A 24,783-nucleotide genomic window follows, 5' to 3' on the forward strand; every position below is an offset into this window, starting at 1 on the left:
AAATTGAGAATAATTTTCAAACTATGTCGCATCTCTGTCAAGAACTGAGACTCTTGGGGAAATGATTGAACTATACTAAAATATTGTTGCATTTGCGTAGTCAACATAAGGGAAGCTTGAGCAGTCGTTTTCTTTATTAAGCTGCACCAGTAAGCACAGTGTTGAGTATTTTCTGGTTTTAGAGACCTTTTATTTGTGTGAAAAGTTATCTTGGTGTAACCGGGTTAATTTGATACCTGGGAGAATAAGGTGAACTAAGTCCCTGGACATGAACTCCATTGCCTTACCCTTTGGCACATGCAGCAGACTTGAGCAAGTTTCAGGTCTGTTTTTTTAGAAATTCAGTATAGGCTTTTTCTTTTATTAATTAAAAAAAGTTAAAATACATATGCTTCATTTCTAGAAGCAGCTGAGCCCTTTGTCGCAGAATTTAAGGATCAAGATAGTTGAAAAAGGTGGGTAGGATAATCTTAAACCTTAAAGTAAGTTAGGGACACTAGTCACCTTTCCTAGAATTGAAAGCTAATAATCTGTTGTAATAGGTAATAAAAATTAGAATCTGATTAAGAACAGGAAGAAGGGAAGAATATGGAGGGCAAAGGTTAGTGAAGCTTTCTAAAGGAGAACTTAGTATATTCCTCAATTACCACTGAAAAAAGTAACAATGACTAATATATGAAAACACTTGTCAAAAGGAAAAAGCAGTAATCAAATACATTTACAAAACAAAGGGCTATTTGGCGGAGCGTGACTAAAAAAAATTCCTTTGGGGATATTGGATCTGAAAGACGGTAGCTCACTATAGCAAATGCGAGTTGTGTCTCTTCCAAAGGCTTTGAGGACATGTCCTGCGTCCCTTCCTGGGAGGAGTTGGCTTTCAACTCGCATGGTAAACTGCTTTGCTCTAAACAGTCACATTTAAGTTATATGAAATAGTGTGACCTGGAAGTGTTCCGTGGGTTTTTGGTTTGGTTTGGTTTTTTCCTTTTTAAAGCCTTTATCCAACTGTATAAAAGTGTTGAGTTGTTATGGTTCTGTGAAATTACTCCATGGACCTGGAGAAATCAAGGTATTGCTGAAAATTAAAAGGTGCATGATCAAATGAGGGCTGGTGGAATATAGCAGAAATATTTTACTGAAATTCCTCTAAACACAAAATATGGAGGTATCTTTGCATAAGAGGTCATTGGCTTTTTTTGGTGTGGTGTTTCGTGGGTTTGGTTGTGGTTTGTTTGGTTTTTTTTGTTTGTTTGTTTTGTGGGTTTGTTTTTTGGGGGGTGTGTTGGTTTGTTGTGTTTTTAAGAAAGCCTTCTCTTATTTCATTATCTGGGCTGATCTTTTAAATATCACAGAAGGTTCACCCTGAGTCTTCATTTCCTCCACTAGAGTGATTGACAGTATTTGATCATGAAAAACATTTCCTGTATTGAATGATCTTATTACAAGCGTATTTTCATGTATTTTTAGTCTTTGTTCTGGCATCAAAGACCCTCCCGAGCTGTGCCGGTGCTGCCTCACACGGTGCGTGTCCCGTTCTGCGGTGCAGCCCCTGCCTTGTTGAGCAGAAAAGGCTGCGGGAGCCGTGAATTCCCTGAGCTGTTAGCGCGGGGTCAGCGCTGCACGTGTCTGTGTCACACAACACTATTGCCACGGGAGCTGCGTGATGCCCACAGACCAGGGATGAGACAGCTGGGGCTGAACATGAGCTGCTGCTGCACCAAGGGTGGCCCAGCATCCACCACAGCCCCAGGGGAAGGAGCCCTTCCAGGGTGACGACAGGGCACGCAGAGACCTGAAAGGCGCAGGAGCAGCCTCTGACAGCCCGGGGAGCGCCTGCCTGTGACTCACCTTTTGCTCCAGGTCTGTTTGGAAGGCAGGTCGCTAAATCAGATACACAGTCTGTTGGGCGGGAGCGGCACAGCTGGCAGCGTGTGACAGGGCTGCTTCCTTGTTTCAGTAGCTGACATCTCTCTGAGATCTGGGCAGGCTGGTGTCCCACATTCTGAACGGAGGAGGGAAGGATAGACAGCCCTACAGACAAGAAAAGGTATTGGAAGTCAAGATTTAGCCTCTATTCCCAACTCTCTCTTGCCGTATTTTTTTTTTTATGGTAAGTTTTTTAAGGTACAGTTAAAAGTTGTTGAAAGACAGGTAATCCCAGCCTTTTTGAAAATGGTTACTCACATTATCCTTGCAAAGAGGGGAAGTTACTTGCTACTGATGTGACATTAACCTGTTGAAAGTGAGAACTATCCTAAACAATCGCTGTAGCCTTGACCTGTGTTCAAAGGCCTTGCATTCATTTGTGGATATAACTGAAAATAATTTTTTGCCTCCTCCACCCTCAAAAATCGGTACTACCTGTTACGTGTTGTAGTGGGAGCCGCTAGTTGTTACAAGCAAAACCCAAGCATGCTTTTCCACTCTTGAGGTTACAAATTATACTGTAAAGGTCGGTTGATTTGTTTATTCTTCTGTTGCAATGTAACAAAATAATTTACTTTAAAGATTCTTCTTTTTTTCTATCTTGTAGCCTAGTCTGAAATTAAATAAACAAACTGCCAAGGGCTAATTTTTGTAACAACTACTTGCTTTTTAAAAAAAAATTCAGAAACATTGGTGACCAGAGACAACTCTAATATAAATCACAGAAAATGAAGCTCAATTCCGTGTTTTTTATATTGTGCCTCACTGTCCCCAGCTCTGCCATTGACAGATGAGTGACAGGACAGTGCTCCAAACACTTCTGTCCCGTGTAACTCAGCTTTGCAGCTGGAAGCAGAAGAGCTGAGGCTGCGCTCCTTGGTTGGTCTTAGGGTGTGAGATCCACCTCAGCCTGCTGGGGTGTTAGTGGAGTCAGTGCTTTGTGTTACCTTTAGTTGTTTGTTGTGGGTCAAGTTATTTCCTACTCTCCTGAGCGAGGCTGACATGGAGCTTCAGTCTTTACATGGGTGACTGAAGCAGAATGAACTATTGTAGAGGTGTCACTTTGCTCTGGAGGGGACATTAGGGGTACTGGTCATCCTGTTAGCACCGGCTGGTGAAGGAGAATTCTGCATCATGGGGTGAGGCTGCACCATCCCTTATCTTCGCTGTTTAGATGAGGGATGTCTGCTGGTTTTCCAGGTGCTGACAGTTATTAGCAGTGAGATGTGTACAGGATAGAGCCAAGTCAGTCATGCTATGTACCAAATTGCTTTTTTAGGACTAGAGAGAAAATGTCCATTTCAGATTCTGTTTCTAGACAAAATACAGCAAGAATTATGGCTTGAAAGTAGGAATTTCTAAGGGTTTCAGACGTTCACCATGCAAGCTGTGCAGTTTTGCTTGGCCTACCAGGAGCCTATATTTTTGGAACATCCAAGGTTCCTGCAGTGAGCAAGGCAGATTTAGATGTTTGGAGAACTTTCTGGTAGAGCTGTTTTGTAGGGGAAAAAAAAATAATAATAATAATAAATTTAAGCAAACTTTTTCTAATGAGACCTATGGGCAAAGCCTCCAGATATCACCAGGCTGCAGCGGCTGAAAGTGGCCGTGGAGGAAGCTGAGACGTCTGGGGCCCCCAAACTCAAGTACTGGGTGCAGATCTGGAATGCTGTAATTCATTGCAGACCCTGTTACTTTATGTGACTCCTGACTGGGATGAAAAGGGCAAAAAGAAAAGGTTTTGAGGACAGAACTTCAAGTATGTCATGACCGGGATTACACATCTGAGGCTTGTCTTTAAAAGAGCTTGGAAAATAGTAGAAGAAAATAAGGATTTTAATCTGTAGGTTACTTTGTTTTCCTTCTTAGAGTGGGTGTTTTAATGTTTTCTTCCTGGAAAGAACAGCAAATTATTTCTGTTGACCAACTCTTTCTTGCCTGACTATAAACACTGGGTTTAGTGGGAGGAATTACTCGCTTATTGCCTCTGCTTGCTCCATGTTCCTCCTTCTCCTTGCCTTTAGTCCTGCTCCATTGCATAAGCTGCGCTGTAACGCTTTAAAGCTGGAGCATGTCATCAGGAATCTGCATACTTGTGGTGAGCAAAGTGATACCTGCATATTGGAAGCATTCATTTACAGTGCTGCTATGGCTGTAGATTAGACTGCTGTCTACATAAAATCCAAATATCATACACTTGAGCTGTCCCAGGCAGACTGGCAAGCGTGGGTGCACACAAGGTGACTTGTAGGGCAGACATAACATCTTGTCAACACTTGTGAATTTGCAGAACCAAGTCCCAAGCTGCTGATATTTTTTTTTTTGTAAGATACTTAAAGAGGAAATAATTACTTGAATGTAAATCCTTTTGGTAAACTATCCTTATTCATAGACAGATGTCAGATTTAATTCCATTGAGTTATTTCTTTACATCTAAATTTGATCATTTTATTTCTTTACATTTCCAAAGTAATACTCCGAAATGTTCTGGTCCGGACTGACTCTTTCTGCTGGCTGTGTAGCCACACTCTGGCTGGAGAGGAAAAGCTGATCCCCGCCTTGTGCTGCAAGGCCCAGTGCTTGTCCATTGCACTGAGTATTTTTTAAGAGGCTCATTATAGTTTAACCTTCTAGGACAGAGCAGTTAAGCTGTTTTTCTGTTAATGCTAAGCCATTTAGCATCAGCATATCTAAGTCCACCTCCTACTGCCAAAAGGAACTGGAGAACCCTTCTAGGTCATTGAGGTTGTCTCTAGATTGCCAGCAAGTGGCATTTCTTGAATGCGAATCTTTCTGGCTGAAGGTAAGGACATACCATTGCCTCCGTTGGTTGCTTAATGTGTCCTGGGACAACCAGAGGTCGTGGGCTTTGTAGAGAGAACACTGAACTTCAGCAAAACATCTGTCTGTGTTTTGAGACCTGACAAGGTTTCTGTACTCAGTCTCACAGTTCTGTTCCAAGTAGAGACTGGTTAGTTCCTGAATGCTCATAGCTGAGATTTCACCCAAGCCAGGTGATGTTGGGCATTTCCGTGTGAATCCAGACCATCCACCTCCTGCCTTCTCACCCTGACGTGTGTCCATGAGCAACAGCCGTGAGGGTGACAGGCTCTTACACTAGAGCAAAAACAATAGTTACTGAAGCAAGTGGCTTAAACTCTTAATAGCAGGAAAAGAGAGGTGGAAGTCCATTAGCTAAAGCGGCAGCAAACATCAGCAATGAGTGATTTCCTTCAAGACACAGCAGGTTGATGGTCAGTTTGCAATTCCAGCGTAGCATGGACTTTAGTCGTGACTTGCCAAGGCATAAGGATGGGGTTTACTTCTTGCTGCCTGTCAGTACTAATAGTACAGTCTACCTTTTGCACAGCAAATTTTGTGTACTATCTCTTTCCAGTTTATCAGGCTTGCAATTCATTTTGTGCTAAACCCCCAACAAAACCAAAGGTTAAACAGCTGGGATATAGAAATAGCTTACTTTTGCGTGTCAGGGAAGAGAAGTCTGGTATTTTGTATTCTGGAAGGTAAATAATTATTTTACAAAGAATGCAAATAGATATTTTGTGGAGGTGAGCAAAGAAAATGCTAATAACAAGACTACAACAAAAGGAAGCAAGAAGACATGCTGAGGAAGATGGGGAAGTGAGGCAGCAAGAATCCAACCTCGAAGCACACAGGAGATGACACAACCCAGCTTCCCAGCCAGCCCTCTGAGCATTTCAATGAGGGCAATTACAACAGCATGTTCTGTGGGACCCAGCCATTTAGTAGGACTGGTGTTTTAAACATGTGGAGTAGATAAATGAGAATTTTTAGACAGAACATGACTTTCAGAAATGGTCTTGGCTTTGGCAAAATGGGATCATGTTCATTAAATGTGGCCTTCAGAGACATACAGAGTTAGACTTCTATCTTCCCCTCCCACCACCACCTTTTTCTAAATTAAGAATTTACATGTTAAGCATATGTCAGGCCTGTGCTACTTACCAAATTGTGATGAGATCTTGATTGAAATTGGGTTCTGGTTTTACTGCTATACCCGGTAGAAATTCAGATCACAGTTAAGGCCGTAGCGGAACCTGTAAAATAACGTCATCGGAGTAAGACACCAAATGCTGCACAATTAAGGGTTTTAAAGGAAGTACCTGATTTATTGTGAGTTTTCTGAACTAAAATAACCTGCCAGTGCCTGATGAGCGCTGAGCTGTGTCATCACAGCTTCAACAGTCTCCTTTTCAATTACTGCGGGACCGCAAAGTTATTAACCTGAGGGGCTGGTCAGCAAAGGGAGTTTTTGCTTCAGTGACTGTTACAGTGATGTAATATACACCAGATATAATTCTTCCCTGCTCTTGAATCTGCCGTATATACAAAGCCCAAGGCTTTGAATATGCTTGGGAAGGAAAAATCAGCCTTGACACTCCCAACCGCAGCATGTACAAGCAAAGGACAACCTGCCACCCCCCAGCTGCACCAGCTGCCCGGGAGAGGCAATTCGCTGCCTTCCCCCGCTCCTGCGGGCTGACAGGACAGACAAACTGCCCAAGGAGGCCCTGGGGCTTCCCCGGGGTGTTCAGCAGATTGGGAGAGAGGTGTGGAATTGGCAAGTAGAAAGGGAAAGGACTGATGGACTTTCAAGGAGGGGAAGGAAATAGCTCTGGTGGTTGGGATGCAGTGGAGAGTCTTTTTGTGATGGGATAAGCGTAGTAAAAATGGGGAAAAATATCCGAAGAAGTCCCTCGTTAAAGATTTTGGTAGTACATCATGTTCCAAACACATGGAAATGTAAAGGATGCATCCAAGATGCCTTCCAGTCAAAATGGGCTTAATTAGGGACACCTGAAAGTCAAGTGAAAGGCTAAAATTGATGCCTAGGTGAACAGTTGGTGGTGGCAGAAAACATCTGTGTGGAGAGGGAGGAGGGTGGCTTGTAATGATCACAGTGATGAAGTTTGTAATGAGTTTGCAGCCTCACCAGGTTGGGCCTTGCACCTCTGAAGATCCACAGTGATTCACGAGTCACCTTCTCCTTTATCCGACTAATACCTTGGGATTGATAACAAAGGGAAGTGAAAAAGAAGTTGCCCTGCTGGTTTCAGCCATGAAGTTTCCTGAAGAAGAAGCTTTACTGAGACTAAAAAAAAATGGATTATTTGCCTCTGAATTTCAAGATTTTTTTTCTTTTTCTCATTTCCCTATCAAATGGGTGAAACAAGATAGCCAATTAGCGAATTGTCTGATCACTTTCTTCTGGTACATATAGTACTGTGTTGCAAATGGAAAGGAATCGCCTTCTTCCCGAAGCACGGGTTTGTCTCTGTCCTGTGCCACACCTGACTGTGCCGCTGTCCTGTCCCCATCTTGGCCGGACGATGTGTGTTCGGCAACTGGTGTTGAAGACAGCAGCGCTGAGGGGGCTGCAGCCCCGCCTGTGCTCAGCTGCCCTGAAACACGGAGGAACCCGTTTCGGGGACAAAGCCATGGAGATCTCCCCACAGGCTGATGTGAGTCAGTTTTGCAGATCAGTCAGTTAATGCATTATGGTCATTAAAGCTTTGGAACATGAAAATCCCATCAGAGGCTGATGGAATGAGTGACAAGTCAACCAGTGAGATGGAGAGCCAGTTCTGAGCCATGGGCAGAGCGTGCGTTTGTGGCCATCATCATCATCACTGATGCGATATCCCACAATGATTCCCCAGATGTTCAGTTTGTGTGAACCTGGAGAGATGATGTGACCAACCTTCTTCACTCGCCTGTCAGATCCTGCTCCCCTTGTGAAGGTGGTGGGAATGATAGACCTCCAAGGAGCTGGATGGGCTCCCCACCGGCACCCAGTGCAGAGAGGCGATGACAACATTCATTCACCAAAAGCCAACCAAGCAGGCTGCAATCGCACTGCCTGTCACTGGTGCTCTCTAGGTTTTGTGGTGACATAGGAACTTACATTTTCTTGGAAGGATAATGGGGAAGCCTAAACTCTGTCCCTAAAGGTCACAGATGGGCAGAGAAATGCAGGATGGCTGCCTGCCTTGCTCCTGCTCCCCGGCTAAAGAATGAACTTCAGTCTGCAGGTCTGCCAGGTTAGACTTAAATTCATATGAGAGATCTTTTAATTTGCTTGATTAAAACATCTTTTATTCAAACAAGAAACTACCTTTTAGAAAATTACAGATATTTTTGAGGAAGTGCAAGCTGAATTTGGAGCAGGCTTCGTGCCACATACTCAGCAAAAGCTACATCAGACTCTCCCTAACAAGGTTCCTGGGACAATTTAAATAATCTATTAAGTATCTTTCACAAGGAAATAAGATGTCCCAGAAGGATGAGCTGGATGACCTTTTCTTGAGTCAAGAATTGCCTGTTACACTCTGATGATACATTTTTCTTTTAGTTGTTAGCCCTACAAAATGGACTGCAGTATTATTTTCTGTGAAATTAGATCCTCTTTAACTATGTCTTTTATTTTATGTAGTATGTGCTAAGGTTTTCAGTTGTGTCATGGAGTTGTACTCCTTATGGTAAGACCATATGCAGCTGAAGATGAAACTCAAAAAAAACATCAAGATGATATGAGATACTCTAATGCAATTTCAGTGGCATATTACAACAAGAAGTAAAATCTACCTTTCAAAATATTGTTTATATTCTTGATGGAAAAACAAGTATTTGTGTAGTCACTGAAGAGCTACTGCTGAAAGTATCTGGCAGCCACACTAAGCTGCATCTGACAGAAAGCCTGAGGATGCTGTGGAGAGTTCTGGCTACTGTGTAGCTGAGGAAGGAGCGCTGAGAGAAGGGCTTGTTGCTTCTCAGAACTGCAAGAAGATGCAGAATTATCTGAGAGAGGAGGAAAATCTCTTAGGAGATGTTTGTGCTGTAGATAATGGCAGTGAATGCTGTGCCGGGCTGTAGAGAGGCTCACAAAACACCTGCCCTGGAGGGGCTGATGCTCTCACCTGTTGCTCGGTGGATCTGCAGAATTCCTCCAGAGGCTGGAAGTGATGCTGGAGTTCATGTCTTTGCCTGTGGCTGCCTGGTAGCTCCATCTGCTATGTAGCCTCAGTGGAGAATTGTCCAGAGACCCAAGTACTAAAACCTTGGCACCTGCAAGTAAGTGCTGCTGGCAATCCACACTGAAACTCCATTTTCCGTAGTAAATAATGAACTTGACCTCTCTTAGCAGAGCAGCAATGTGTGTGCTTTCTGTCCGGGTGTACCTGTAATCTTTCTTTTTGCCCTAACTCATAGGGCACCATCATTACCTCTCCCATGATAGCAAACATCTGGTGGGCCAGCTCATGTAATAGGAGAAAGGTATTGGGCTCCCCAAATTCAATACTGCATCCAGCCTAATAGAGCAGTTTTGAGCACAAAGACGCCTGGACAGTATCACTCAGCATCAAGCCATAGACTAGAAGAGGCCAAGGTGCTGGAATATAAAGCGTCTCGCCCTTGGACTTGGTACTGAGGAAGGAGGAGGCAGAGCAGGAGTGCCCCCTCCACCTGCTCCAGGAGCAGCCTTCACTTTGCAGGGTGGTTGTCATCTCTGTGGCCCCTCCAAAGCCAGCCGAAAAGGGGCTCTTTACACGAGCAACTAACCCTCTCTGTGTTTACATAGCGTAAACTGAAGCTCCTGGAGATGCCCCTCTCCTCTCTGATGGGCGAGGGAGCCCTGGTGTTTGATGCCAGAAGCCAGAGGAGATGCCCCTCATGCCTGCTCTGTTTTGTGTGTGCAGCCTTGGCTGCTGCCTTTTCCTCCCAGGCTGCACATGTTTAAATGTCCATGTCCCCGGGAGCAGCTCTGGCAGTGATCCCAAGCTGACCTACATGAGCGTCTCCCAGAAAGAGCAGCTTCTGTGTGGCTGGAGATGACAATTTGAGGAGCGGGGAGATTCTTAACCCAGTTGTTTTTATAAGCGGTTCCCTCGCTGCCAAGCAGCAGCAGCTCCTGCAAAACCCTTGGGGCTTCTCTCGCTTCCTTGCTGATGTGGCTGGGGCTGGTGCCTCTCTGTGGGCCCTGCCTGCAGTGACCCCCATGCCTGAGGGCGCCCCGGGGCCTCAGGAAGCTATTTCTTGCCAAAATCATAGTCTCTGAATAATCAGAGGAGCTGTGCAGATAATAAACCCTTGATGTTTCAACCTGCCATACACACAAAGCAGAGCTCTGAAGTGAAATGACATGCAAAGCTGATGAGAGCAAGTATTGAAGCAGAAAAAGCATTTGGGAAACCTGCAATTGGGACCTGGGCATGTTTTCCTTACTGTTAATTCAAAGCGGTCTGCAGCACGTTGGTGCTGTCTGCACGGGGTGGTGCACACAGGGACACAGAGCTGATGGTCACTGCGGAGCGGAGCCTCGGTCCCCAGCCGCCCGCAGCAGGGGGTCTCTCTGGTTCCAGAGGCCAGGCCTTGCTGCTGTGCTGTGCCCAGGGCCCCTGGGGAATTAGCCATGTCTGGCATCACTAAGGGTCTTGCTGTTGCCTTTCTGAGAAGCTAGAGTAGAAGCTCGACTAGGCAGAATGCAGGTGTTGCAATTGAAAAGCAAAAGCATCATGGCAAAAGTTGTAGCTTACACTGGAGTTGTACAGTTCTGCTGTGTTTCTTTCCCAGGAGGATCTGGGCTGTCCTATGCACTGTTTTGTGTGGTTTCGTAACCAGAAAACTGATGCAGCTGAAAATTAATCTTTGTTTTATGGATGGGGTCCCTGATTGCAAGGGCACAGAGACACCCAGTGTCAACACCAGGAGAGCGCAGGACCACCCTTCCTGACCACAGCCCATTAGAAAACCCGCAGCCTGCACGTAGAGCTGGAGCCTCCAAACTGGCAAGAGCCCCGTGCAGTACTCGCCTGTTCCACCCCGTGGAGCAAAGGTGTGGTTTTGGTGAGCATCTATGACCTGAACCGGACTGATTAATCCAGGAGCCACACCTGTGTGAAACAGAGGTCACGCAGTGCTGAGGCCTGCCCTGCGTGCTCTCTACTCCTGTGTAAGGTATAAATAGTTATTGAGCCTAAAAATGTTTATATTTTCTTTCTATATCTGAAAATAAACTAGGTTAGGTGGTAAAAAAAGCACATTGCTTTGTCTATTTTTCCCTTGAGGAGAGAGGAAGGTGAACTTTCTGTTTATAGACAACACATATAAAGGGTTGTCATCAGTGAGTTTCTCTCATCCCCGTGTTGCGTTGTTACTTGACACTAAACGATGTGCTGATGAGCTCTCTTCACATTTACTGCAAGATCATGGTTTTAGGAGTGTGGTGATGTAACCATGATGAGCTGGAGACAGAAGCCAAGCAAGGTTTGTAGGGAGATACCAATACATTGTGTCAGACCGAGTTTAGATGTAAATGTTGGGCACAGTATTTCTCAGTGCATTTTCACTTGAGAATCTCTCCATCATGCAGGATCCAGGGTGAGTAAAATCAATTTCTAGTGTTTGCTGTCTCCTACCAGCTCTGATGGAGGAGAGAGGATGGGAAAGAGAGAGCAGGGAGTTCATTCAGTTTCCATTGCCCCGTGATATTTTTTCGCAGAACACTTTACCCACCACAACGCCGGTGCGGTGCCCGGACTCCAGCACCTCCTCCAGAAACAGCACAGGACTGTTCCCACTGCCACCGTCTCTCCCCAAAATTGCCAGCAGCCGCCTGCAAGTGGGGGCATCACTGCTTGTCAAAATGAACCATGGTAACTGGAGAGAAGAAAGGAGTCTCCGGGGGTTTTTAATATTCAAAAAATCCTGAAGTACATGTGCAGTAATATAAAAAAAGCCTAATTTATTTTGCATTTGAATAAGTCCTTTGGTGAAGAACTGAATCAAGAAGACTGGCAACAACTGCTCAAGCAATGTAAGTACAGCAAAATTCAGTGGCCCCACTCACCTGAGATCAAAAGACAGTCTGAGAAATTGCCTTTGAAAACACGATGCTGGAGGGAAAGGTACAATCTGGATGTTGGTTTTCATTCTTTATAAACATGACCATACAGCAGCCTCCATACTTGATGTCCTGACCACAGCTGCTTGGAAGATGCCGTGCTAAGCCGCCCTGGCTTCGGGCAAGAACTGCTTGAAGGAGCACCATGGCAGCCGGTGCCTGCAGGAGGTGTGAGGAGGGTCCACGGCTCCTGGTCAGCCATTTGCACAGCAGAGTGAGTGTCCCGGCTCCTGCAGCCCCTGCTCTCCTCTCACCGGCTGTCAGCCACCCCACCCTCTCCGAGACACCGGTGGGAAGGTGCCCTGTGTGCCGAGGCCGTGGCGGGGCCCAGGGGGGCCGCTGGGATGTGCCGCAGGGCACTCCTGCACCAGCGAGAGCAGCCCTTGTTGTCCTGCACTGAGGTTTACTGAGCTAAACATGCTCATGTTGGAATTAAATCCAAATTTACACCGACAAAGAGAGCATGAGATCATGTGAAGTTGTCTTTTGTGCAGGCTTAAAACTACACCATTCAGGATGTGACGAATACTGCTCACAAAGATTCAAGCGACCACCCAGGAGTTAATATGATTAAGATAATTTATTCCTTTTGTAATTCTAAGAAAGCTTTCAGGTTCATCAAGCAAGTGGCTTCTGTTCCTTTTATCCTGGAATGGGTACACCTACTAGAGCTCACTGCATGTCACTGTGACAAAATACATTCTCTGAGCCTTATCTAAATGAAAAAAAATCCAGATTATTATAAACATTTCTATTCACATCAAAAGCATTTTTATTTTGCAAGCATTTCTTTGTTATTTCCTACTTAGACCTCACAGCTGCTGAGAGGGGAGCTGGCACCACTGCTCAGCCTTCCCACCTCCTGTTGCTGAACCAGGGGGGTTTCTGCTCCTGCACCAGGGCGTTTGGTCACATATGCCAAAATAACCCATCCAGGCTTGGAGCTTCAGCCCCAGGAGAGTTGGGGAGCGCTGTGGGATCCAGTGTCCCAGCATTGCTCTGCCAGCTTTACCTGTGCGCACATGGGGAGAACGTCCCTCCTGCCCCACAAGTGCCCATGACCAGACGTGAGCGATGGCCACCGAGGTCTCTGCAGGGAGCCAGGAGGAGAGCAAGAGCCAGCAGCACACACCTTCTGCTGAAAGGCAGCTGGCCTGGTGACACATAGCCCTGGGCATCTGCTGGGCCTGATGCAGCAGGCGGAGCAGGAGATGCACTGCTAGTGCTGGGACGTAACACCAGCAGGAACGGGCTCTGCGTGAGGAAACACCTTGTGCTGAGCCCTGTGCTGCTGGGACAGGGCTCCTCCTCAGCCCTGTGGAAACAGGGGAGACCAGAAGCTCCTTTCCAAGGACAGAGCTTGCTCAGGCCCTTGGAAGGACGGGCAAATGTGGTTGCTGGGGCCTCACCTGCAGAGCAGAGCTGCAGCACATGGGTACAGATGCTGCTGCAAGACAGTGGAGTAGCACCTGGCCTGGCGATGCAAGTCCCATAGTTAACTGAGGGGCAGTTTTTTAGCAGCTCTTTCTTATTCTGCCAGTAGTGTATTTCTTCGCAGTTGCACCTCTGTGAAGACGCCACAGTCATGTTATATAAATCAGTTACTCATTGCTTCAGTGACTGAAATACCAGCCAGCCTTGGAATGGCTCAGCTAAAGCAGCAAACCTGGCAGGGGTGAGAGGGAGGACGGGAGACCTCCTGTGAGCCCAGCAGGGCGTGGGGTGCAGGCAGTGATGAGCTGAGCCGAGAACAGGCTTTCCGTCTGTCCAGGACTTGTCAGCAGAAGGAAAATTAACCTATCCAGCATGTTTTAATCACAGCTGCAAGCCTGCAGGGTGCTGGGCTGACACCGGGCTGCTCCCTGCAGCTCTCCCTCCTCATGTCCAGTGAAGCCCCTTTGGCTCTCGCCACAGCAACCACATGAACTCTTCGGTCCTTCAGCCTCGAGTGAGGCAGCAGAGCTGAGACCTGCCTGGGCAGAGGCAAAGCCTCCTCCTGCCCCTGGGAAGAACAACCCCATGCACCAGCTGAGAAGCACAGGGCTGCTCGCAGCAGCCTTCTGCCCTCCTCCACTCTTTATTTAGAAATAATTTGGTTTTAAAACACATTAGTTTCTCGACTGATGCTACTCAACAGTTCGCACATCGCAGTGCTCAGCAATGCCCCAAGGCATGAGCCTGCTAGTGGTGTCAGCACGGTCAGTTCCTCACTGCCAGAGGTTCCTGTGCTGTCCTTGTCCCCGCAGGGCCTGTGCATGGTCTGGGTAAGAGGACAGGAGGGTTTTCCCAGGGGTTCCACCCAGCCCACACAGTGCTGTGCCAGCCTGCCAAGGGCTGTCCTGGGTGTCTGCAGCGTCAGAGACCAGCTAATATCTGAATAATCGTACAAGGTAATTACAGGGTTACTTTTGCCCTCTAAAATACAGTGCTACCTCATAATTAAAAATAAAGATAATGGCAATCCTAATTATTAGGCTTTCACTAGGCTGACAGAGGCACACATGGCATTGAAAGAACTGTTCTGGCAACCTGATCTTGGCCCCCACCAGCACCTCCCCACAATGCTCCTGGGGAAGCCCAGGAAAAATTCTCACACCGAAAAGATAGAGTGAGGCATTCATCTCCACATAAACCTCACCAAATGCCATGCAGATCTGAGGAACAAGAGGAACCTGCCCTTGAGCATCCCTCAAATTTCGACACCTGCAGCAATCCAACCTGCAGGCTGCTGCTGACACTCACCTCTCAGCCACCTCAGCATCTCAACCATTGCAATTTTAACATGAGTCATAAATTACACCATGTTTCACCTGTTAACATCCACACAGAAGATAATCACAGCCTGGTATCTCTTCATGCTTAAAATACTCTAGCAAACACACCACCTTGTTCTTCCCAGCTTTCCCAGCCGCCACACCCTGGTGTGCTGGGGAGGGGAGGGAAGGGCTGTGCGGGCTGCCCCAGGCTCCTCTGCCGGGCACAGGCGGCTTCTGCTGGAACCAGGAGGGCTGGAAGGTCTCCCCGAGTTCAAGAGCAGCTGAAAGTCTTGCTCTCACTAATGATGAAGCAACAAAATATTGCATTAAAAACACCAGCCCCGCAACAACAACAAAAACTAAGCACTTCGGTACTGTTTGTAAAGCACTGCGGAAGAGATGCCAGGTTATTCCTTTCCAGCTTTTCTCACCTAATCTCTAACACAAACCAGCTGTGTTCAATTTAGCTTTTTGCAGTCGGTGGCCATTGCAGATCCTCTCTTCTACACCTGAACAGTTGGTCTGGATCTGACCAGAGAAGTAAACCAGAATTTCTCCTTGAAACTGCTTCTTATCTCCCCCCTCTCCCAGGCCAAGAGGAATGAGACAGTTCCACAACCTCCAGTCCAGAGGAACCATCAAGGCACCGAGAACTGCTGTGAGGGTGGTGATGCTCAGAGGACTCAGACCCAGCAGAGCTGAGATTCGTGAAAACTCAGATTAATTCAGAGCCCACTGGATGTCATCTGTGCCCACTAAAAGCAGGTACAACACCAAAGTTAGACCAGGTTGCACAGGGCCTTTCTCAGCGGAGTCTTGAGTCTCTCCTAGGGTGGATATGATGCCACATGTCAGGGCAGCCCCTTCCAGTGCTGGACCACCCTCATCGTGAGGAATTTTTTCCGTGTATCAAATCAGAATTCATCTTGCCACAATTCGTGTCCCTTGCCTCTTCTCCATGTACCTCTGAGCACCACCTTCTCTGTGCTCTCCTTGGAAGCAGCTGTAGCCAGCTTGGCCTTCTCATCTCCAGACTGGACATCCCTGGCTCTTGCAGCCTCTTCTGCTACATCCTGTTCTCCAGCTCCAGAACCATGTCCATGGCCTCCAAGGGATACGCTCCTGTCTGACAGTCTCCCTCTTGCCCTGAAGACCCCAACACTGGACACAGTCCTCCAGGTGCAACCTCATGAATGCTGAATCCAATTAAGATCCCACCATTAGAGGAAAGACACTTTTGCAAGCTCTGTCTCTGACTTTGCCTTGCAAGATTAAGACTTGAGCAAGGACCTGAAGGGCTCAAGTACATGTCCTGTGTGTAAGCTCTGAGCTGAGGGCCTGCTGCTGGGGTGTGAAGGGTAGAAATTCAGTTCTTGGAGGCCTGTCCATTTGGGGAGACAGCGGATTTGCCCATACTCCTTGATGAGTCTCTTCAGGAGTGTGCATGGGTCCCATTCACACGTGCAGCTGGTGCTTCCCACCAGCAACACCATCAATTTCAACCAGACAAAAGACATCAAAGCTCCCTGCTGAATAAATCCACATCCCCAGCCCTTAGTTTATCACAAAGCAGATCAGATTCCTCTCAACAGATGGGGTTGGACCTGCAGAGGCAAGTGTGATTGCTGGGAGGGGGGCCGAGGACTTGAGGTACAGAACCCCCAGGGTTCTGCCCTGCACCCAGGCACCTCTGGGCTCTGCTTGCAATGCTGCATTGAAAACAACCAAGCAAAGCTGGGGCTGCTGCAGCGCTGCCTTTGCTGCTGTGCAGGCCAGATTGCTGAAAAACAGGAATAAAAGTGATAAAGTCCAAACGTCTGAGAACCAAGGAGCACTGAGATAAGGTACATCACAAAGGTGGCCCTACAAGCCAGCTCCCCATCAGGTGACTGTGCCCCATTGACCCTGTCCCTGCTCCCCATCCCATCTTCCCCCAGGACACCCCCTGGCCAGCTCTGATGCTTTCATGCTTAGTCCCTATGTAAAAGCAGCCAGGAGCAGCTTACCCCATGTATCTGGGCTGTGACTGAGGAGCACCAGGGCCAGGTTTCCTCTTCCTCCTGGTTAATCAGTGCTAATTGATTGATTGGAACTCACCCCCTGCGCTGCTGCTTGGAAGAAGAGAGGCAGCACCACTCTGCCTCAATGGAGCACACGTGACTTACTTGCCTTCAGAAAGCCACCAGCATCCTTTCAAAAGCAGCTGGGCATGTTGCCCAGCGTAACAAGAAATCATCGTTTCAGTGTGACCCGGGGCGGCCACATGCCTGCTGATTACTCTGACACCTCTTCCTGGAGAGAGACCGACAGTGACAGTGCCTAAGTGTCACTCAGGTGTGGTGGCCATGGGTTGTCAAGTGCCTTGAAACCCTCTTTCCTGACCTTGTGCTGCACCAAGGCCTCTCGGTGCATTTAGTACATGCCACCCAGGACAGTTTTTTCCATCATCCTTCCCCTGGGGGTGTGAGGGATCTGGAGAACAAAACCAACATGGCAAGCTAGTATTTGTGTCCAGGGCTGGAGGAGCCCTGGGGAGGGCGGCAGGCGCCCGGCTGCCCCAGAGAGCAGGCAGGGGGGCCGGAGGGGAGCGGGGAAGGAAGTGGTGGTTTCCATCAGCAGCAGGAGGGGAAATCCAGCAAGACGGCTGCTTCGTCAGTGCCTGAGCCTCCCAGCAGGTCACGTCATCTTGCTGAAAAAGTAGCTCGTGCTGGGAAAGCTAAAAATTGACTCGGGATTATTTAGTCACCAGCCACAAACTGGATTATGGGCATGAACACAGTGCTGCCCCGGCACCCTCAGCACCCAGAGGCAGGCTGCCTTGGCTCTCGCACGCCTTGTCCCCTCCTGTCCCTGGCAGTGTGGGATGGGGACATGCAGCTGGCAGCCCTCGAAAGGCAGCTCCAGCCAGACAGAAATCCTGCGGCCGCGCTCCCCTCGCCTGCCATGGCAGCGGCAACGCCAGCCTCTGCTCTGCCTGCACCCAGCCCAGAGCCGGCTTGGGCCGCAGCCGCCCTGCGCATCACTGCGAGCCTGCAGAGAGAGGGGACGTGCCCAGGGGACATACCGGGGTGGGGGGAGATGAGCCACTGAGCTGGTGGGAGCAGGCGCAGGCTTTCTGATTCAGTTATTCCCCTCCAACTGGGAGCCCTCTCAGACATCCTTCCAGGAGACCGCATGGTTCAGAGATGAGGCTGGCCTCAAATGCCACAGTTTTGTGCATTTTAAGACAGGAGGAAGGTGCCCCAAGAGGCCACAAGAAAGGGGATGGCAGGATCCCAAGAGACTCCCCCTTCCCCCCCACCTCGGGCAGAGGCGCAGTGCTGCCAGGAAAATTGAGTTAAAAGGTGCGGTGGCATCTTCCCTTGCCCCATGAGGGTTGAAGGACATGACTATCTGAGGGTCAGCAAAAGGAGACCATCGATTCTGGACAGCCTTCTCTGTTGTGCTGTTACCTTCTTTTTAAAACCTCTTCAGGGTGCGAAGAAGTAGGGAGGAAGCCAGAGAAGTGGTAAAGGTGGTGATCTCAGATCTGCTTGCCATTGACTTGCTGCTCACCAAACAGAGTTGGCAATTAACTGTCTAAAAAGTGGAGCATGAAGGAGAGCTCAAGGAAGGATCAATCAGCTGTTTCACATAAAATAAGCTGTTCTGGATTGCTCTGGTCACCTAAGAGTGAGACATCAAGGGACAAAAAGCTGGGAGAGATATCTTTCTTAAACTCCATTTTAAGTCACATGCCCCAAATGTAACTTTCCACCCCACATTGTTTTGGGGGGACGAACTGCTCAGGTCTGCAGGGAGGATTCTGCAGCTTCTGAGAGAAAGGACCTCTCTGATCGTAGGCTTGTAACTGGCAGCTTGAATTCAGCCTGTCAGATACATGTGGATTAGATTCAGGCTAAAGTACTGGCTGTACTGGTACTAGAGAAATGTTTTGATCCTTGCCAGAGAAACGAATTACTAGCTGGGTCTACCTGTCATACAGTGCACTGAGCGCTCCGGCCTCGGTCCAGCAAAGTGACGACATGCCCCATACACAGCACATGGAGATTCCCACGGAAGTTGGCATAAGAGGCCAACACCCTCCAAATCAGGCCATCAAGCGGCAAATAATGCAACTGCTGGATATAGTTCTTCAGAGTGATGAAGCAGTGAGTCACAGCCATTTCCCAGTCGATACGCCTTTGGTCTGTAACACTGGTTTTCACTGCAAACATTTTAAGTTTCTCCAGTATGTGCCTCACCCTTCTTATTTACAGGAATTAGTGAGGCATTTCATAAAAAAAAAGGGGGGGAGGGGCTTCCTATTAAAGCAAGGAAACAATGACAAAGCAAGAGATACTAGTGATAAAAAAGTACAGCTTGCCTGGCAAAACACCTATCCTATTATCTCATTGACAAGGCACATACAGGAGAAATTATAAGTAGCAGCAGTGGTAATGCCTGGGAGTTGCACCTTGGCACTGCTGTCTCTGGCCACCCCTCCCTGGCTCCCGTTGGCAGTGACGTCCGAGGGCAGGGACAGCAGACAGACGGAAAATCTCTGTCAGCTCTCCGAGCTGCTCTGCCGGGCAGCCCCGAGCCCGGCGCTCACGGGGACACAGCAGGCAGGCGAACCCCCGACACCCGATCCCAGGAGAAACGGCAGTGGAGAACAAGGCTCTTTGTTAGGAAACACGGGTTTTCTCAGTGCAACTAGCTGACAGGCACAAGGGGAAGAGTCAGCAGATGGAGATAGTAATTGTTTTTAACTCTTTGTCCTGATGCTTGAGATGACGGTGTAAAATGCACCCTTGGCTACGATAATCCCCGTTCACAGCAGGGAGAAAGGCATTGTGCCACTACTATGATATTGGACCAAAGGCAGGCAGGAGGAGAGCCAGGAGAGCTGCTGTAGGCTGGCTCTCGGGCCATATCTGGGAATGGGGAACACCATTATTAATTTCTATCAGGAGGGCTCCGTTAAGAGTGTAACTGTGTTATGGAGAACAGTGAAGGAAACAGCCTGTGCACCACCCCGTTGCCTGCATATTTTTTCAAAGATGCTGAAGACATGGATGTATACAAGCATTTAATTGCATGACCCTCGTAATATGGGACAGACACAGACCCTACCTCAGAACCAGCCTGGTATTCCGGAGTGGTTGCAACAGGATCCCAATTTCTTTTGGGTTTCAAACCAGCACACATCACTGGGAGCAGGGGGAGCAGATCAGTCCCAACCAACGGCTCAGCTGACTGACAGTAACTTGGGAGCTTTGGTAATCACAAACATGTTACCTTTTCAGAGTCAGGCCAAGCTCAGCAGGTGGGATGGAACTTAACTAACTTAACTTGACTGCTTCAGATTCTGTGTGCCTAGCCTAAGATCTGTATTTAGCCAAGATATTGACTCCTGGCTCTAAAACCCAGGCAAACTTCACCTACCCACCCTCATGTGAAGGCTGTCTGCGTGGGGCACAAGGACCTGATCTCATGGATCGAGCGAAAAGCACTGAGTGCATCTCCTCCAGCCCACCGCAGCCGCGGGCACGTGGAGCAGTTGCACATTGCAGCAGGACTCCAGCAGGGTCCTCTCCACTTACAGCAGGGTCTGGGCACCACAGTGCCAGCTGGTCATCTGCCACTCCAGAAAATAAAGTCTAACTGGGCCAAAAGTATAGGGCACAGCTCATTTCCAACAGATGACCTCACTGATGTGTTAGTTGTGACACCTAATGATGGTCAGTATGGCAACAACCCCTGGGTGAGACGCATGCCACACTCCAGTTTACGACCAGCACAAGGAGGCAGTATGTACTCCAGCCCTTTGGTGGAAAGTGTGATGTTCTGCACCAAATGCAAGACCAAGCTTGGACCCCTGTTCCCCTTTTTGTCTTCAAAGCTGATTTCTTCATTGACGCAGAATCTCCACAATGACAATAGGAAACACTTTAAAAACAGCCTGTGGCTGAAAACCACTGGCCCAGCAGCTGCTTGCAGGTGGAGGGCTGGGGCATGGGAAGCCACACCAGGCTCCAAGAGCTGGTGGCTCATGTTTTGCAACCATGTCCTGGCCACAAATCTCTGTGTCAGCAGAGAGTGGGGCAGCAACCAAGGGGCTCCAAATAGCCCAAGTGAACAAGCAGGAATCTGACAGGAAGCTGAGTGAGAGACAACCCAATAAAGACATAATGTAATTTAAAAAAAAAAAAAAAGTAGCTCAGAGAACAGGAAACTCTTGGGTGGGGCTTTTCTTCTGACCACCTTGCAAATATGAAAAGGAGGATGAAGAGAAGTGATCTGCAGATGCCTGTGGCGTGGGCAGCGCACGGGGAGGAAGGGGAGGGTGCAGAGAGCCCCACCAGCAGCAGCTGGCAGTGAGCTGAGCGAGGCGTTCACCTACCGACGGCTGCCTGCTCTCCCCGGGCAGCTGGGCTCACCTCTCCTGGTGGCCCTTGGGCTGGCACCTAGGAGTTCCTGCAGGTTGCTTATAGGTGCTTGGAGATGTCCCAAGGCTGTGCCCTGCCTGCACCACGTGCCTGTTGCCTCAGCTAGGACTGAGTATCCCCAGGAAATCTTCCCTCATGTTGTCTTCGCCCATGGCACAGTCGGAGGATGGCAGGGAGGAGGGATGCAGGACACCTGGCTGCTCTGACTTGCTCTGTTTAGGGTAACGGCAAACTCCTTCCTTAAGGGAAGGGAGTTGTACAACCAGTTGTGTATTCCTGCCTTCTGCGGTTTCTCATCACACAACCCTGCTTTCTGATAAACCAAGCGATACATGTCAGGGCCTCTGTTTGCTCCCCAGCAGCGGGAATTGGTGGGTAAATCCTGGTTATAAAAATGCTGGCTTTCATGGGGGCCCTGTGATAAAAACAGAGGTGGAAAGGGAATAGGCAGGAAAATTGAAGTGCTGAGATGCGGGACACATACAAGGAACTGGACATTGGGTACAGCGTGGAGGTAAATCCCTTTCCACGATAACAAAATGCAGATGAGAAAGCCTTTCATCAGGGTGCTCCAGCCTCAACCACCATTTAGCTACAGTAGCAGAAGGCTTCATGTATCATGAAGAAGAGATGATGGGGTAAACAAGCAGAATTATACAGAAAATAAGAAAAGCCAAAGCTAATTAGCAGCAGAGCTTCCCGTGGTGTAGTCTGTGTTGGGACACTCATGCCTCACTGGGGTTGCTCCTTCTGGCGCAGAATACAGGATTGTTTTCACTCTCAAAATGGACAGGATTACTCAGAAAGTGAGAATGAAGAGCCCTGGGAATCCATCCCTGTTTTTCAGCTCCACATTCCCATAGCCCAAGGGCAGCTGCAGATACTCCTCCTAAGGAGCTGTTCTCCTTAGTTTCTATGACAATTTTTGTGATGAATTCTACCTGGATTTGGAGAGGTTTTAGATTAAAACCTGGCAGCAACCTGGCTGTGCTCCTCTGGAGAAATGAAGCTGTCAAGTCCGAGCTGTTCAGCCAGGTTTTATGAAAATGGGGAGGAGGGATTGCTTTTAAGCAAAACAGCTAAACAGCAATAACTTGGTTTCGAAGGTCAGTAACCTGGCTGCAGTGGCACTGTTGCAGGAGACAGAGGTGGTTGTTAAACTCCTTTTCACCCAGGGAGGCTGTGCTGCTGCCACACACTGCCAGCTGCAGCACCAGGGAGCACAGGGACTGCTGAACAAAACCCGGTGTGAGCCCCACAGGGCAGCGCTGTCGGAAAAAGACACAGAGGAGTTAGAGCTTGCCCAGTCCTCCCTGTTCAGCTATGCCAGCATCAGCACCCTCGGGCTTTGTACTTTGCTAACACGGTATGTAAGATGATTTCGGATCACTCCACTCAGTGCTTACTGCAGATCCCTGCCAGCATGCCATATTGATACCTGCTCATTCATGCCCATGCAGTGTGCATCATAGGCAAAGAATGTCAGCAGCAGAGCTGGAAGGTGCAGCTGGATGAAACAGGGTTGTTCTTATGGAGAAAAATACCTGGGAAAAAAAAAAATACCACCTAGTAGAAACCAGTCTATATCCATATGTAAGCCAGATCCTTGGGACTGTCAAAGCCCTATTGTTTGCCTCTGCATTTCTGCCTATCCAAATCAAAGACTTTCACACTCAAGTCCTCTGAAGTACCCGAGCACTCCTGCTGTCAGCACTGAGGCACCTGACCTGGGGAAGACCTTCATACCTCGCAAGGGGCACAGCAGTGCAGGAGAGGATGGCAGCAGTGGATTCCCACCAGGTGAAGGTCTGCACCAGGGCAGCTGTCCTCATGCTGGCTGGACACCCTGTGTGCTGCATGCCTAGCTCTGCGGCACTTTTGGCAAAGGTGTCGGGTGTCTCTGTGTCACGGAACGCACCTACATGGCTCAGTCACTGGTACCCAGCAACAGCCAGAGCCATTCACCACTTTCCTGAGCTCTGGATTAATTTTTAGTCTGCCTTTCATAAAGGCAAGAGACTTGTATAATCCCAAGGCCTGTCTGCCTGTTTTTTTCTCCAGAATCCCCAGTTAAACATGATCGAATTGATCAAATTTAGCCAAGATACCTCAAATATACTGGAGTTCCTACTGACAGTCAGTGGCTGGCCACAGAAGAGAGAGAAAGAGAGACCCATATCAGCGACCCTGTCCATGGAAAAGGAGTCTGAGCTCACCAGGCAGGGGCTTGGTTTGATGGCAGACGACACATCACTCGGCACATACCCCAGCCGCCCCTCAGCACATGGGCACAGCTGAGGTGGCCATGCCGCCATCTGCCTCTGGCCCAGCAACAGCATCACCAGCAACTCAGAGGAAGTTGGGAGCCTGGTTTTATCTGTTCAACAGCATGTTTCCTGATGCTGTCAAAAAGCGGCAGCTTGCAGTGCACAAGAAGTGCATTTTCCTATGTTCATACAATATTTCTTTGGGTTGTTTTTGCAATGACATTTTTAGTTGCTGTTTCTATTTCATTTTCCTCTCTCTTTGGGTGTAACTGCACTCATGCTACCCCAGTTAAGAATCACTGGCCATTTAATAGTTCACCTTTCATTTTAAGCAGTCACATTTGTACAGTGCTACATCATTAGCTAATTTGTGCGTTACCTAGCATTGTTACCTGCCCTTTGGGGCTGCAAGTGACTGGACTGGTTTGACTCCCATACGAGGGGCAGCAGAGTGCCTCTCAGCTGGGAGGAGAATCTGTTGAGGAGCCAAGGATCACCCTGTGGTCACCTCAGTGGGTAGAAGAGTTCCTGCTCCATTTCCAGATCAGCTCTCCCCTTCCTCCGCTCACTGGCTTTGTTTCTTTGCAGACTGGTACCAAACCCAAGGGGAAAGAAGCTAACCTGGCAAGAGGGACGGAGGCAGCTCTGCAAGTCTAAATGGATGCCCTTGCAAGACACAAAAGCGAAGTGTGCTTTGCGTAACACAGCAGTGGAAGGCAGATTTGGGCCATCAGAGAGACTGAGGTGCTTAGCCAGACACCCACCATCTATTTTCCACACCAGCTGGGCCCTGCCCTTCTGTCAGGAGAAAGGGGACAGGAGCCAAACATGCTAGATGTTAAATCCTGCCCCAGGCAACTCTTCTGGCTCTTGGTCAAATTCCCCTGGCTCTGAAGAAGGGTCTGCTCACCTGCTCTGGGCATCACAGAAGTCCTCTTCCCATCAGATCACTTCTCAGCCCCAGGGTCTGAAGTCCCTCCTGACACATCATCTCTCCTCAGGCCTTTCGCCAACACTCAGCCCTTTCACCTGTCTCCTTCCCTTACATTCTCCCCCTCCTTTTGGTAAAACAGGGTGAGCAAACAATTTGTGCTAATTATTCCTCCAGAATTGTGCTGCAAAAGAGTAACTTCACAGGAGGCCGTAAGGCCAATTAACATTTTATCAGCACTGGAACAATCTCCCTTTGTTCCTGGGCCACGTAACCTGTACCCTGCACCCTGCTGCTTATCTTGTGTCAGCTCTGACTCTTCAGCAGATTTAAGTCACTAAAACATCTGAAACTAACTCACTAGAAAAAAACAAACAAACAAAACCAAACCACAACACCACAACTAACCAAACCCTACAACCAACCAGTTCCTAAGAGGCAAGTGGTCAGGACTACATGGGCTAGAGTACATGAGAAAGCCATGAGGACAAGGGCAGAAAGGAGCAGGAAAGGGCAATGGTCCTTCTCA

Source organism: Nesoenas mayeri (genome assembly GCF_963082525.1).
Source record: "Nesoenas mayeri genome assembly, chromosome: 2".
NCBI classification, from domain to species: Eukaryota; Metazoa; Chordata; class Aves; order Columbiformes; family Columbidae; genus Nesoenas; species Nesoenas mayeri.